This window comes from Aedes albopictus, chromosome 2, assembly GCF_035046485.1.
Source record: "Aedes albopictus strain Foshan chromosome 2, AalbF5, whole genome shotgun sequence".
Classification (NCBI taxonomy): Eukaryota; Metazoa; Arthropoda; class Insecta; order Diptera; family Culicidae; genus Aedes; species Aedes albopictus.
The window spans coordinates 234061540-234077708 of record NC_085137.1 but is presented as its reverse complement, the minus strand read 5'-3'; the positions used below and the strand labels follow the sequence as shown (position 1 = coordinate 234077708).

The 16169-nt window shown below is 39.0% G+C and overlaps 1 protein-coding gene across 6 annotated transcripts in view; it reads right to left on the bottom strand.

Annotated features, from left to right (window-relative positions):
• LOC109400994 (protein rolling stone) overlaps positions 1-16169 on the bottom strand; it is a 228371-nt gene that overhangs the window by 179910 nt on the left and 32292 nt on the right. The window contains exon 2 of one of the 6 annotated variants that reach the window (XM_062851352.1): positions 7631-7991. The exons of 4 other annotated variants lie outside the window; for them this stretch is intronic. The gene's annotated coding sequence lies outside the window, so the exon portion shown is untranslated. Of the gene's footprint in view, positions 1-7630; positions 8537-16169 lie in introns of those variants that run through there. One more of the 6 variants, XM_062851348.1, reaches the window with a different exon arrangement.

Genomic DNA, 16169 nt, shown 5'->3' with positions numbered 1-16169 from the left:
GGGGAGTATGGTCGAGCGTTACGATCCATACAAAATTTTTCGTGGTTTCATACGAAAAAGCGTTACGGAGGGGGGTCGAAAAGTGTCGGTTTTAGCGTTACGTAATAAATGGACGCTGCCGAGGAATCCCCTGAAAAATTCATGGATAAATTGTTAAACCCTCTAATACCCAACCCCGCCATTAGACGGTATGTGAGCATTTTTGTGATTTTCTTTCCTGGGCAACCTGGGCAAAAACTTTTATATTATTGGCTGATATTTAGGATTAATCTGTGTATCTTAACAAGATTTTCGGTTTCTTTTAAAGCTTATACATATTGTTTAAATCATTGAAAAATTGATTTGATCATTGTTTTGGTCACCTTTGGGACGTTATTGTATCTTTTGCATTAAAACGCAACAATTAACATATTTTAAAATTTTCTTCAAGTATTCTATTGTAGTAAAAGAGTTTAGGGGAGTTGAATACACTCTAAATTTATTTTCCTAAAAGTTATATGGAAAATGAAATTTTACATGAAAAAAAAAATCTAAATAATATTATTTAAGGTGAAGATATGACGAAGCCACATCTCGAATTTTCAAGAGCACAAATCTGAAGATTCGAAAGTTGGTTTGCGCTGAAAATTTGATCGATTGGTTGCCCGCTGGTGGTGACCAATCGATCAACTATTCAGAGCAAACTGACTATCTTAAGAATTTAAGTTTTCTTAAGTTTTCTTAAGAAATCAGGAGACGGATCCCGGAGAAATCCGTGGATGAGTTTTTGATAGAATTTTTCACAGTTTTTGATAGAATTTTTAATGGAGGGATCATTGGAGAACACAGCAGAAATACTTGAAACAAACCATAGGGAAATGACTGAAAGGTACAGTGAGGAATGTTGCCTTTTTCTGGCATGTACCAGATTTGCTGGTATGTCTGAAAACTCAATTTGCCAATCCCACCACGCATCACTGAAGAGTTTTCAATAGGAATTCCGGGAGATATCACAAGAAGAATTTATGGTGAAATCTCTGTAAAAAAATGCCGCGGGATCTATCTTGAGAAAATTTTGGTACAGTTCCTGGAAAAATCCGGTAAACAACTCCTGAAACAATCCCACCAGGAAATCCACCTCATAAACTTCAGCATAAGTTCCTGTAACAATCCCAGTACTGAGCCGTACATGAACCCCGTCGATCAAATTTGAGTCATTTCAGACCCCAGCTTCTCCTTCTTTTTGTTTATACAAAAATTTGAAAATGTATATGGAGCGTAGACTTTGGTTAGACCTCCCTTTCTCCCACCCTAAAATATACGTGTTTTATTAACAGCCGCCATGTGTTCCTGAAGGAATTCCTGGAGGTATCTCTTGCATCAAAGAAGAATCAAATTTTGCTTTTTTCCATATTTGAACGAGATTTGGTTATTAAATAACTGATTAAACATCACATAACATAAGTGGAACTCTGGCTCAAAAAGTTGAAGCCTTTGCGATTGCGTGTGCTGGTATAGAGGGCACCGAAATGTCTAATGCATTATACCTACTTTTATCACCATACTGTTTTCCAACATGTATACCATTTTTCATTGATGAGAAGTAAAATAAAGACTTCACAGATCTAGACTGGCAGCACGTGGAATCAAGTTTTTTTTAGCAATTTGAATGCATAATGCTTTAAAACGTTGGACAGATGATGATGAACCTGGGCGTGTTACCTGTAAGAGCAAGAAAATCCGGATAAGTATTGTTCCTTATAGTTGAGGTTGAAATATTGTATCTGTCAAAGTATCCAAATACTTAGTGGAATTAACAGGAACAATACTTAACCTGATTTTCTTTTAGTTACGTTGGACAGGATTAGTCAACGCTAGGCGCTAAAGGAGCAGACAAGTGTTAGATTGCAAAAATTACTGTTCATTTTCAAAAGTTACGCAAGGTTTTTACGTTACGTGATATATATACGACTCTAAAAGACATGAACTGAATTAACATTGATTATAAATTGGAAATGCTTCGTCGGATAAAAATGCTGAAAAAATCGGGGGTAGACAAAATCAGGTGTATGCATTTACAATGTACATATAGGGTATGTGTGCCATAAGTAATCTCACGCTCCCATATTCATCCTTTTCGAGAACAAGCGATTACGGCACCGATTGATTCCGTTCTTTTTGTTTTCATGGGTGCTCACTTCTAACAAAAATACAAAAATAAGGAACAAAACAAACAGCGCTTCAATTCTTTGTTTTTCGTGGGATGAAAATGGGAGCCACATGCTTAATAAGGGAACTAATACCCTAGTCCAGGGATGGCATTCACCATTTGCAAAGAGTTACATTCACTTGCCACTATCTCAGTTCATAAGCATGCTAACAAAAAACAATGTATGGATGACTTTTACCTTGTAGTTTTATCAGAAAATTTGCCGAATATCATAAGGGTCGCACACGCATGCTTAACTCGTGAGCGAGCTGTGAAAGCAACTCTCCGCGCCGTGAATGTAATAAACTCTTTGCAAATGGTGAATGCCATCCCTGCCCTAGTCAACTTTCGTTCGTTGGGCTACGTTTAGGTGGGCTCCGTTCTAACTGGGTGCCCGTTAGGTGGGCTACAGCCCAATTATAACGAAGTCAAACGTTACTTTTTGAAGTGAAGCGCGATTTGTCGAGGTTGGTAATCCTGAATTTATATTGCTAGAGGTTATTTGACAGCTGAAAACTCAGCTCAGTTAGTGAAAATCGAAAGTCGAAAGTTGACTGTACTTGTTATGCATCTCCGATGCACTGCAATGATTGATAATGACAAGAAAAATGAGAAAAGTAATCCGATATTTGGCACTACTGGCAACACTAGCCATGAGACGCGACTCGTTTTTCGCTCCGCGTTAATTCTCCGAATTATTAAGTATTTCCCCGTATTTTTCGGTATCCGTTGTATTCGCGATACGTAGTAAAATAAGCGGTTTCCGAAACGAATGGAGTCAACTCAAACTATAGCCGAAATTCAGCAAAAGTTAATGTAACAAGTATTGTTTACAACTGACATAACCTCAAAGTGAACTTCTTCCGTGATTGCGATGCCGAAAAGTCAATAAAAAGTGCAAAATCGTCAGCGTAGTGTTTACATATCACAGCATGGGAAAGGAAGAAAAGTGCGGTCTGTGCGGTTGTTTTGATCCCCCCGCGAAGGGAAAGGTGAAGAAAGGGAAGAAAGTCCAACAAGTAGGCTGGATCTGTTGTGACAAGTGCTCAGCGTGGTTCCATCTTAGTTGTGCACGTATCAGTGATTCACTGATTAGTCATATTCAGTGCTACACATTTCTCTGCGAAAATTGTGCTATCAGAGGAAGCCTAATGCCCAAGCAGGCAAATGTTGCCCCCAACAGTGACGAGGTTACGCAGCTGAAAGAATTAGTGCAGGATCTTTCCACCAAGCTTACCAAACTCCAGGCTGAACTGGACAATGTCCGCTCCACTAGTAAGAAGCAGATAGATAGAATCCAGTGTAAGGTGAACAACGAAGACCAACTTGATAGCAAACGTACAGCCCAAACTGCCCTAATCAACAACATCGAAGCCAAACTCGAAATTATCGAAGCAGGAGCTAGAATGGCAAGCAATTGTTCCCAGTCAACGAACTGCTTTAGACTTGCCATCAATAAAATACCTTTTCGGGAGGGTGAAAATGTTCGCGGTATAGTTGAAGATGTTCTTGGGTTTCTGGACATGAAGGAGGCTTTGTCTAACGTATCAAATTGTTTCCGACTTCGGGTCAAGCCATCGAAGTGGTCAGACAGAACTATTTCACCGACTATTGCTGTTATTTTCGACAGTCGTATGGTACGTGACAATGTTCTGAAGCAATACTACGACAGGCACAAACAAGCAAAGCTGTGTCGTCTGAAACATGCTCCTGCGCTTGAGTATCGTTTCACCATCAACGAAATGCTTTCCGTTCAAACCTTCAGGACCCGTAACCTGGCCCTTCGCCTGAAGCAGAGAAAGGTTATCAAATCGGTATTCGTACGGAATGACAGAATCGCTATACTTCTTCCAGGCAAAGAACGGTACACTCCGGTCGAGAGCTCTAGTCACCTTCTCGAACTCACTGATAGTACGCGCTGTGAACAGGAAGACTCGTCTGTTTTCTTTGACGCCTTGTCGGCGAATATGTCAACCTCCTCCCGTAGCTAAATGTTCACACTACCCTGCTGACGATTTTTACCTAACATGTCTAGAAACCAATACTCCAATCTACGTATTGGCCATCTCAATGTCCGTGGGCTAGAACATCACATTGATGGCGTAAAACTACTACTTGACAGCAACCAGTACCACGTCTTCGCAGTAACTGAAACCAAGCTTAAATCGTCTAGTCCGGTCGGTCCTGTACGCATCCCCGCCTACAATTACGTCAGGCATTCACTACCATGTAGAAGAGGTCGTGGAACAAGAGCTTGTGGTGGAATTGGAATTTACGTTCGCAAGGGTATAAAAGCCACACTAGTTGCCAAATCTGTCTTCGATCCGGCGATCCCCGTTAGCCATAGGATAGAATTTCTTGCAATCCAATTCAGGATCAACGAGCTAAACATCTGCGTAGTGTCTTTTTACAATCCGCTTTGCACAAATCCCCATTTCAGTCAGGTTTACGAAAAAGTTCTTATCGATTTGCTTGACTTCGGATTCGACAAGCTGTTTATTGTAGGGGACTTCAACATCAACGTCAAGTCTTCCCAACCATCGTTAAATCTAACAGCACTCAACCGCATAAACTCAACGTTCAATCTCACGATTCTACCAACGGGCCCCACACGTATAACCGAAAACACTGTGACGACAATAGACCTGCTGATTGTAGACTCACCGGAAAACGTGATCAAATCAAAAACATCGACTGCAAACACAATTTCCGATCACGAAGTGGTCTACCTTCTAGCCAACATGAGGATACGCCGACCAAGTCCCCAAACCATCAAAGTACGAAACATGCAAGCCATCGACCCTCTCCGGCTACAAGCGGATTTTCAAGCGAAGGATTGGGGGCCTTTCTATGCTGCTGAGGATGCGTCGACCAAAGCCGAATTCCTGACGTCTGAGCTGAAAACCCTGTTACAACATCATGCTCCGGAGCGTACGCTGGTGGTACGGGATAAACAAACACCCTGGATAACGGAAGAAATCAAACGAGCGATCGAAATCAGAAATTTGGCGTACACTCTGTATTCACGCAACCCAAACAGGATTCGTGGAAATAACCAGTGGTTGGACTACACCATGAAGAGAGACAGGGCGAACTCTCTTATCTACACAGCAAAAAAGCGGTATGCCGAGATGCATTTCGACCATACCTTGCCAGCGAAGAAGCTATGGAGCAACTTAAGGAGAGAAGGGGTTCACAACAATCCGAAAAAAGGTACACCTGCAGAAAATATCAACCCTGACGAACTAAACGTTTTCTTCAGTGAAGGCCACAGGCAGCTACAAAATAGAACACAGTTTGATACATTGACTGAACCATCCCATCGTACTGCTGTTGATCGTGGAGAGCCACGTTTCGACTTTCGTCACACGAACGTGGAAGAAATCTGTCGTAAAATCTATGAAATCGATACTAACGCTACTGGCTCAGATGGTATATCGATCTCCTTTATTAAGCTCCTATGTCCTTACATACTACCCGCACTTTGCCATCTTTTCAATTCGATCATCGACTCCAAGACCTTTCCGCCCTGCTGGAAAAAAGCGATTATTACACCGATCCCCAAAGTTTGTAATCCTACCCAACTTGAAGACTTTCGGCCTATCAGTGTCCTGCCGGCAATTTCGAAAATACTGGAGAAGATTTTGCTTGGACAAATCACAGAGCACATCAACAATCCTACTTCCCCACTCTTAGCAAGGTTTCAATCGGGATATCGTAAAGGATACAGTACGACCACTGCCCTAGGGAAGGTAGTCCACGATATCTACGACGGTTTTAGCAGAAATCATTGCACAGTTATGGTGCTAGTCGACTTTTCCCTGGCATTCAACTGTGTAAACCATCGGATCTTGAAAGCAAAACTCCGTGATGAATTCCGTTTCTCCCTGATATCATCGTTTTTGGAACGCAGGAGACAATCTGTTCGAATGCATGACGGGATGTCCGAAGAACGTGATGTCGTTGACGGTACACCGCAGGGGTCATGTTTGAGCGCTTTACTGTTCAGCATGTACATCAACAGCTTGCCGTCATCTCTAACATGTAGCCATCATCTTTATGCCGACGACCTTCAAATATACATTTCCGGACCGGCAGGTGACATCGGCGCACTCGTCCAATCAATCAACGAAGACCTCGAGGCAATAAACAACTGGGCTAGCATAAACAGGTTGTCTCCTAATCCAAAGAAGACCCAAGCTATAATTTTTAGCAAAGCTGGGACTGTTACTCCCACTACTGCTATTACGTTTTGCGGTGAAATAGTGCCTTTGTCCACCAATGTGACAAACCTCGGATTGCAGCTAGATAATAACTTATCATGGACCCACCAAGTTAACGACGTGGTAAGGGAAACTTACAACATCTTGCGTACTTTTCGTAGATTCGCTCCAGTGCTTTCATTGCCCACGCGGAAAAAGCTGGTTCAAGCCGTAATCGTACCCGTCTTCACATACGCCGATGTTGTATATTATCCCGGGCTTGCAGCTAGCCTTAAACAACAACTTCATAGGTGCTACAAATCGGCTGTGAGGTTTGTGTTCAACTTGCGACGTAGGGATTCAACTGCAGCAGTAAGAAACTCGATCCTTGGACATGACTTGCCGTTCAACTACCAGCTACGTATCTGCGCGTTTATGAGGCAGGCCTACTACAATGAACAACCTGAGTACATTCTACAGCATCTACAGCGTGGACAACTAGAACGGACTCGTTGTTTTATTATCCCCCGACACACAACATCAAGTGGAAAAAGCCTGTTAGTATATGGTGCTACCTGCTGGAATGGGCTATCGCTCGAGCTGAAACAAAAACCAACAATATCATCCTTTAAAACTGCCATGAAAAATCTAGTTTAAGTTGTAAAATCTACTTGTAGTCAAATTCAATGTTCATTTTGTATTTTGCTCTTTTCTTTTTGTTTTTATTTGTTTTGTTCTAGTAGTCAGTAATTCAGTTAATCTATTCCTCCTAATGTACTAAATTATTATAACAGTTGCTTCCTTGACCTGATATAAGGTACTCACCAACAGGTTATCGTTAAGAATAAATAAACAAATTACAAAATTACAAATTTTCCATGGTTCTTTCAAGAGATGGTTATGTATGTGTAAACTAGGATAGACTAGACTTGATTAGTTATTAAGTATCGATATGGAACTAATCGACCATGATTCATAAAAATGTACCGTAAGTACATACACGTATTTTGAGTTTGTCCAAATTATTCACTGTAATGCCCCAAAATGCCCCTCTATCCTCTATTACCCACGTGAGAAAAAAATCTCATTCTGCACCTGCCGGGAAAGAGTGGGTGAATGACGCTCGCAGAGCATAACGAACGAACGAAAGAGAACTAATCGAAAGAAGAAAGATGTTGAAAAGCCATTGGAAAGAAAGAAAAAGAGGAAATGTAAATGGTAAATAAATTAACATACATACCTAAACAAAGCAAAACGAAAGATTTGTTGCGGAAAGAACACTGCAGGAATAACTAGCAAAACGGAAGAAAACGATGACGAATCAAACTAGTGCAGAAATGAATCAAACTAATGGATAATTCCGCTTTGATGCTGATATGGAGAGCCACAGCTCAGTACGGTTCACACTACACTAGATACACAGAATGATGCAACTGTTTCCGTCGAAATGTAGCAACGCTAACCGCAGAATTACACAATTACACTCGTGTTCACTATCACCGGGGGATTCATTCACAAATCGCACTTGAACACCGCCTCACTTGCGCCTTCTGATCAAAATGACCTTTTCTTCCGAGAAATTGATAGATCACGACGACAAACTGCAATTCCAATTCCGGGCGGCGGCCGTGAGCACAACACGTCAGAGGTATGTACCTCTATGTATCTTTCACTGTAGAGATGGGGATCTTCTCCCGGCGAGGGCACTACTGGCACTAACCAACGGTCGAACACGATTGCCCAAAACTCCGGTGGTTACCGGCCGGCTGCCGCAGGAAAGAGAGAGTGTGTGCGGTTTTTTGTACAAAATCAATTAAGTTAAATTAAATAGAAGCACTGTCGTCGTTGTCGTCGTCGGTCACTCTATTAATTGCCGTTAGTATTGTTATTGTGGGCTGATTTGCACTACATCTCAACAGTAACACTACAGTCAGTACGGCTGGCTCTTGAAATTTGCCGGTAGTCGAACGGTGAGCAGCAATGACCACGGTCGGTCGTCAGTGTAGGTACTGATTCGAAATTGATCACTACCCTTCGCCGAATGCATGCAACCGCCGGAGCTGGGAACAGAAAACTGTCTGATACACTTTTTTTTTCTTCTGAAGGGTGATTGGCTCTCCGGTAGGAACTTGCTTGTGCACATATGTGGCCGACAGCTGATCGAATTTTTGCATTTTTTTTTGTGTTTGTTACTGCTATGGGAAGTTTTGTCCGGTGCATGTGGCACGGTGGTACGTAAAATGGGCAAAACTTCGAAAAATGAAGTAAAAAAACTAGGTTTATGCATTTTAGTATTATAATTTTTATTCAGAATAGTTCTGAATGTAAACGATCTTTTTTTCTTATTATCAATTTAATGACCCGTAGAAATGAAAAGCAGTAGATTATTTGCAGTAAATTATGACTTGAACTTCGTCGTTAAATAAAAATGATTTTTTTTTATTTTCAGATAAATTTCCGAGAAAACCAAACATCATGTTGTAATGAATCGTATATTTTCATAAACAAAATCAGAATTGTATTATAACATGTTTATTGGTTGACAACGATCACCTAGATCGTGTACAAAAATGACACTGGAATGTACAAACAATACTTTAAAAGTTTTGCTAGTTTTTGTTCGCCATCTTCCCACTGTGCGTGGATTATGCGTTTCGTCAAAATGTTCCTAACGGGCGTAAATACTGCAGTCGTCACTCGTTTACAGGCTCGGGGTGTAATTGTAATTGGTGAAATGGAATGAGTTTCTGCATGGTTGCGTTGGTTGTGAAGAACCGACTGCCAGCTAACTGTTTATGAAATTTTAATGTTGTTGCCATAGTTGTCGAAATTAAAGGGGATATACCGGTGCCAATGGCGAATTTGCACAGTTGAACACAAAACATACATAACCCGTAAACACCCGGGACGATCTTCTTTGTTTTAAAATATTTTACTCTGAAGTCTTTTTTTCTAATCGAGGGGAATAGTTGCGCTAAAAATGTATGGTACCTACCCCCTTTGCCCTCTCCCTCTTGCAGATAGCTGAAAATATGTAACTTTCTATGTATTTTTTTTACGAATTCTATATGTTTTTTGCTCAAATTTAATCGTTTTACTAATCATCTATAGTTTTCACTGATCGTAGACAAGCAATGTGTCACTAACCATCACAGTCTGTTGAAGTTTTCATCCCAGAACTATTCCAAGGCCTCCAAAGTACTCCGTAGTTTGTGTCACAAATCTAACATATTAAATCATATTTTATGCTCAACGAAAGATCGCAGAACGTCTACGAACGCAGTCTTCGGTATTCAAAAAGCCTCAAAGCACCATTAGAAAATTAATGGTGCATGAATTGAGTTACCTAGGTCATCCAAACTACTCTAAAACTGTTTTTTTAAGATCTACAGGATCTACCATCATTTCTTCTCGCTCTGTTTATGAAATTTAGTCACGTTGATGACCATTAGACCTCGCAATGTTACGAGCAACTCGATGTTGTGGTAATTGAACATCCCGTGAAATACAAATGGCATCCCATACACTTTGAAGTTCAGGTTACAATATCAACGTACTGTATCATGCTTTAATTATAAATAAGATACGTGGAAAGTAGTCCATACTGCTGATGGAGCCTTAAAGCACAACCAGAGCCGTAGCGTGGTCCCATGGCGCCCTTGGCAAGCATCCAGTTTGGCGCCCCACGACAATTGAATTTATTTTATATTTTCAAATTTTCTTTAGTTGGATTTTGGTGTTTCGAAGAAACAAATTTTTCTCGTTGGCTGAAGGAATGCTTGTAAAAAAATGTCGAGAACCATTGGAAGGATTTCTGAAAGAAGACTTTTTGAAAAAGGAATCCCTGAAAAAGTTTTTTTAAGGAATCTCCGAAGGATTTTCAAAAACAAATCCCTAAAAAAAGAAACCCATAGAAGGATTTCAAAAGAAACCTTTGGAAACATTTTGGATGAAACGGAAAACTGGAAAAAATCCAAATTTATGATTTTTTGGAGGAATTTATGGGATGAAAAATTTCACCGTTCAACACTAAATTTTGTTATGGGATGAGAAAAAAATAACAGAGGTTCGGGACCCTAGAAGTGTCATACCGAAAGAATTTTTGAAAAATATTGGACCGGACCTTCACAGTTCAAAACCGAAGTTTGTATGGAGAACTTGGGGTGTTCAATTGATATGTGCATTAGAACGCGCTGTGCATATATTTAGGCGTTAGACAATAACGAAACTAACCCAAATACTGAAAACGCCTAAAAATATGCACGGCACGTTATGATGCACATATCAATTGAATACCCCAAGTTTTCCATACAAATTTCGGTTTTAAACTGTGAAGGCCCGGTCCAATATTTTTCAAAAATTCTTTCGGTATGACGCTTCCAGGGTCCCAAACCCCTGTTATTTTTTTTTTCTCATCCCATAACACCAAATTTTGTAAAATTTTGTCGAGCAGTGTTTTCATAGAGGAGTTTTAGCAGAAATTTATGGAGCAATCTCTAATGAACATGGAACAATTTCGGAATTACTAAATGGATGATTTCCTAAGCGATATGAAAGAAGAGTTCTTCTTTCTAAAGAAATGATGTGAGTTTCGACTGGAAATTTGTTGATTATTTAAACTGGCTTTCTCACATTGGCGTATCTAGGTTTTTTTCCTAGGGGGTGCCTAGAGGGTGCCAGATTCAGTGGCTTCCAGGTTGTTTAGTTTTTTTTTGTAAAGGAAAAATACCGATCCACCCTCAATTTCTTAGTAATTAGTAATGTAATGATTTAACACTTTCTCCGTCACGTGAGGTTTGAAAACTTGATAACTTGATTGCGTATAATACATGGAGTTTGCTTTTTGAGTTTGAACTTAACAATCATCGCGACAACCACTTTGTTTTGTGAATTGAAAACAATCAGGTTCGTAAGAATACATTTTCAGAGCAATTATTAGAAGTGTAAATCTCGGAAACTGTAAAATATCCACAAATTTGCGTGTAACTTGTATTCATCGTGACATACTCTTTGTTTTAGCATAATAAAAACCCTTAGTAAAATAGTTTTCAAGAACATTTGTGAGAGTTATAAGTACTTAAAATTGCAAAATCATAATACATATTTGCATTTTTGGTTTGACCACAACATTTATGGCGACAGCGTTGTTGTTTCATTAGTTGCAACACTACCACGTGGACATGAACATACTCTAACAGAGAAATTGTGATTATGATTCTTAAATCTACAAAATTTGGATTCGATTATTCTGACTCTGAGTACCGTTCTGAAGCTTCACGAACATATTATCAATCCAGTTCAAACCTGGAATTTGGTGCGATCGAACTTCGATTCTTCTCTTCGGGATTCTGATGCTCGCACCAAATTATGATTTCGACTGGATTGATAATATAACTGGTGAACAGAATGGTGCATAAACTTTATGCCATAAAGCTGAAATTTTGACTTACGTAAACTACAATGTTAGTAATCAGTCAGCTCCGTAAATTCAGATAATCGGGTCTGGTTTATAATTTGTGTTCTCGGCAAAACATTCTTTTGGTAATTCCTCAGGGGAACATTTCTGGAAATTTATTTGGAAATTGTTTTGCAATTTATTTCAATTGAGACTTCTTTTGGAAATCTCTCAGTAATTTCTTTGGATTTGGCAAATTTCTTCGTATCCCCTTCAGCAATTTCTTTAATAATTTATTTGGTAGTATGTTTGGAATTCGGTAGCACATTTCACGCATCCTTTGGAAATTTCTTTGGCAATACCGTTAGGAGTTTATTTGTTTTTTTTTTTTTAATTTTATTGAAAATGTTTTCTCAGGAGTTCCTCGCCAATTTTTAGTAGTGTTTCAAGCATTGTTTAGTTAATGTCAGCAATTCTATTGATATTTGCTTTTTAAAATTCTCCAATTACTCTTCAGGCAATTTCTTAGGGAATTCTTTCAGTAAAGCTTTTGGTAATTAATTCAACAATGACTATGGAAACTACCTCACATTTTTTTTTTAGGTCTTCGGCAAGCCATTCTACTTTTTTTGAGATTTTCGTCGATCGGAAACTTCTTCGGAAATTCTTTCATAAATTGCTTCTATAATTTTTCTTTAGACATCTTCTTCAGTAAGTATGTAAGGAATTCCTGCAGCAGATGATTTCGGAATATCTTCGGCTATTCCAGTGTTACTTGGATTGAAAAAAATATTTGGGATTTTCATCAGCAATCCCTTTGGAAATTTTGGAAACTTCGATTATAACTTTGAGAACTTCTTCGGTAATTCCTTTGGAAATCGATATGCCGAATTTTCTTCAGAAATTCCTTTGATGCTGTCGGAAAATTCTTTAAGAATTTCGTAGAATTTTTTTTTTTCGTGAATGTGGAAATTTTTATAGAATATATTTCGGCAGTTTATTTTGAGATTGGATTTGGCCAATTTCTTTAAAAAGCCTTAATATTTTCTTCCGGAATTCCTCTGGTAATTTTTCCGCCAATCGCTTTGGCAATTTGTCAGGATGGTTTTCGTGAATTTCATTGGGGTTTCTTTGAGCAAGTCCAGTTGAGAATTTCGGAATTTCCAGTTCAGCAATTTTCAGAAGCAATACATATAATCACAATTAAATCGTATAGTAATCACGGTAAAATTGTCTGAGAAAATTGCAAAACAACTGAAAAAGAAATTGCTGAAAATTTTCAGAGGAATAGCCAGTTATAGAAAATAATCCAAAGAAATTGCTGATTAAAAACTCCCACAGAAATTAAAAAAAAAACAACCTTGCCGAAGGAATCCTCTAAGAAATTGCCATACTGTGGTCTAGCGAATACGGAGTCGTGTGTTCGAATCCCACCAGAAAGCGTTTTTTTTTATAAATTCATCTCTCAATTTGTCAATTAGCAACACTCGGTGCCTTCTAATCAATTATTTTTTACCGTTTACCGGGATATCACTAGAGATTTGTCTAGTAATACCTACTATGATTTCTCTGAAAATTCCTACAGAGATTTCTATTGGGATTCCATCAGCTGGAATTCTTTGAAGAATGCCAAGAGGAGTTCCGGAAGTAATACCATGATTAGTTTCTAGAGTAATCCATGATTAAAAACTCAAGAGGAATTCTCGGATGAGTATTTAAAAAAATCCCTAAAAAATCAAAATTATTTCTGGAAATATCCTAAAGCCAAGAAGAGTTCCTGGAGGAATCCAATGAGAAATATTTGAAGAATTCCCAGGAAAAAACCCTTTAGGATTTCCAGGAGGAAACACCGAAGATACTTCTGCAAGGGTCCTAGGAAGATTTCCTTGAATATTCCCAGCAAGTTTTTGAAGGAATCCCTGGTGAAATTCATACAAGAATCCCTAGAAGAATTGCGGGATGTTTTAAAGTAAGTATTTCTGGAGGAGTCCTAGGAGGAATTGCTGGAAGAATTACAGCAGAAACAGCTTGAGAAATCCATCCACTCCTGGAGCAAGGCCTGGAAAAAATCCATGAGAAAGTTATGAGAGAATCTTTGTACAAAATATCGTGGATACACATTCCTGGAGGAGAGCTTCTGAAGAAATCACAGAAAAATCTCAGGAGGTATTCTCAGAATGTATCATTGTAGAAATCTCAACAGAAATCCTGTGAGGAGCTGCTGAAGTAAACTATACAGGAATTTCTAGAGAAATCCCATTAGGAATGCCTGGGGGAATCTTAAGGAAAAAGCCTTCGAAAACCTAGAGAAGTCCCTGCAAGAACCGGTAGAGGTTTTCTGGAAGAATATATAAGGAAGGCGTTGAAGGAATTGCAGGAGGTATTTCTGAAGGATTCGCAGGAAGATATCCCGGAAGAATTCCAGCCATTATGATAGGATAAATTCATATATGAATCACTACCAGAATTTCTGGATATTTCATAGTAAGAACTTCTGGAAGAATTGCGGGAAAACCGTAGGAGGAGTTGTTTGAGGTATTCTTGGAGAAAGGCCCAAACGGAGTTTCTGAGAGAATTTCATGAGGAATTTCTGGAGAAATCTTTGGATAAAATCTCTAGAGGAATTCCTGGATGAGTCCTTGGAGAAAACTGGTAGAACAACCAAAAGAATTTCTGCAAGAAATCCAGGAAGATTACCTGGTAAGATTCCAGCACAAAGGCCAGGAGAAAGCTCTAGAAGAATTTCTGAAGTACCACAGTTGAAATTCATGGAAGAAGGTCAATAGAAGTTTTTGGAGAAATCCACTGTGGAATTTCTAGAGAATAAATCCTTGAAAAAAATCTCTGGAAGAATCACCGAAGGGATTTTTAGATAAATCCCAGAGAGATTTTCCGGAAGAATTTCCAGAAGAACATCCCTAGTAGAATTCCTGAAGGTACCAGAGTGAGATTTTTTGAAGGAGATCTAAGAGAAATTGCTGGAAGAATCTCAGCAGGAGTTGCTTGCAGAATCCTAGCCACAATTCCCGGAGGAAGGCCAATATAATCTCCAGGAGGAATTCCATGACAAAATTCTGGAAGAACCACTGAATAAAATCTCCAAAGGAATTCCTAGAAGAATCACCGAAGAAATTGCTCAATCTCTGCAGAAATGTCTTGTATGTACATTGTACAACCCCACCAGATGCAGAATCCTAAGGGAAGTCTATTGAAGAATCCATTAAGGAGGCATAGAGAAATCACTGTATAAATTGATAGAGGTATTTCTGGAGGAATCCATTGAGAGAAGTCTGTTCATTGTTCTTACCAATATACATAACGCCAAAACCTACAACAAGTATATCAGTAATTTTAGGTTTGCTTATGTTATGTTTAAATGTGCCATTAATAAATACTGGAATTATTGGGTGAAGTTTTAAATTTTAGGTGCCTGTCAAGGACAAATTCTAGGGGGTGCCAAATTTGTTCTAGGGGGTGCCAGGCACCCCTGGAACCCCCCTAGCTACGCCAATGCTTTCTCAGTCTGGGGAAATTCAAAACGACTAGTTTTGTATTGCCCGAAACGTCGGGTGCAGTACAGTCCAGGTCGTTGATAATAGGTGTGTCCAGTCCAGTGTCCCCAAACAAAATCAAATAGTTATTTCGCATACAAGAAGCCCAACATGAAAATTGCGGCACATAGGGGAAATTACCTATTCTCGGCCTCTTCGTCTTGGGGGGTTTTTTGAACCCTATTGAACTCAGAGTTGGCCTCAAATCCTTCCCAACTAAGCTGAATGATATGGCCAAGTTTCAGGCAATTTGGTTGACAAAAATCCCCCATGACGAAGAGAACAAACCTGCCGATAATACCCCATGTCACCCTATATATGTAACGAAGAACGACAGACAGTTTTACCCTTGAAAAAGGCCAAATACACAAGGCCGAAACGTCGGGCAATACAAAACTAGTAGTTTTGAATTTCCCCAGACTGAGAAAGCCAGTTTAAATAAATTTCTAAAGAAATAATTTCTGAAGGAATTCTCGGAGGCTTCTATGAAGAAATCTCTGGAGGGATTTCAAATAAAATATCTCTTGCAGAAAATTTCTGATAGATTTTTTTTAAAGAATATCTGCGGAAGTTTCTTAAGGAAACCATTGAATATCTAATAAAACCCGGATAAGATCTGGAGGAATCCTTTGAATAAATTGAAAGCCTCCCTGGAAAAATTTCTAAGAAAATAATTCGAGAAATTTCAAGAGAAAAAAAGTTCTTCTGAAAGCTTTTGATTTATTTTTTTTCCTAAGAATTCCTGAAGAATTTCAGGAGAAATTCTTCTAGATTGTTTCAAAGAAATCGCTAGAAGAATTTCTGAAAGAGTCTTTGAAAGATTTTGTGAAACA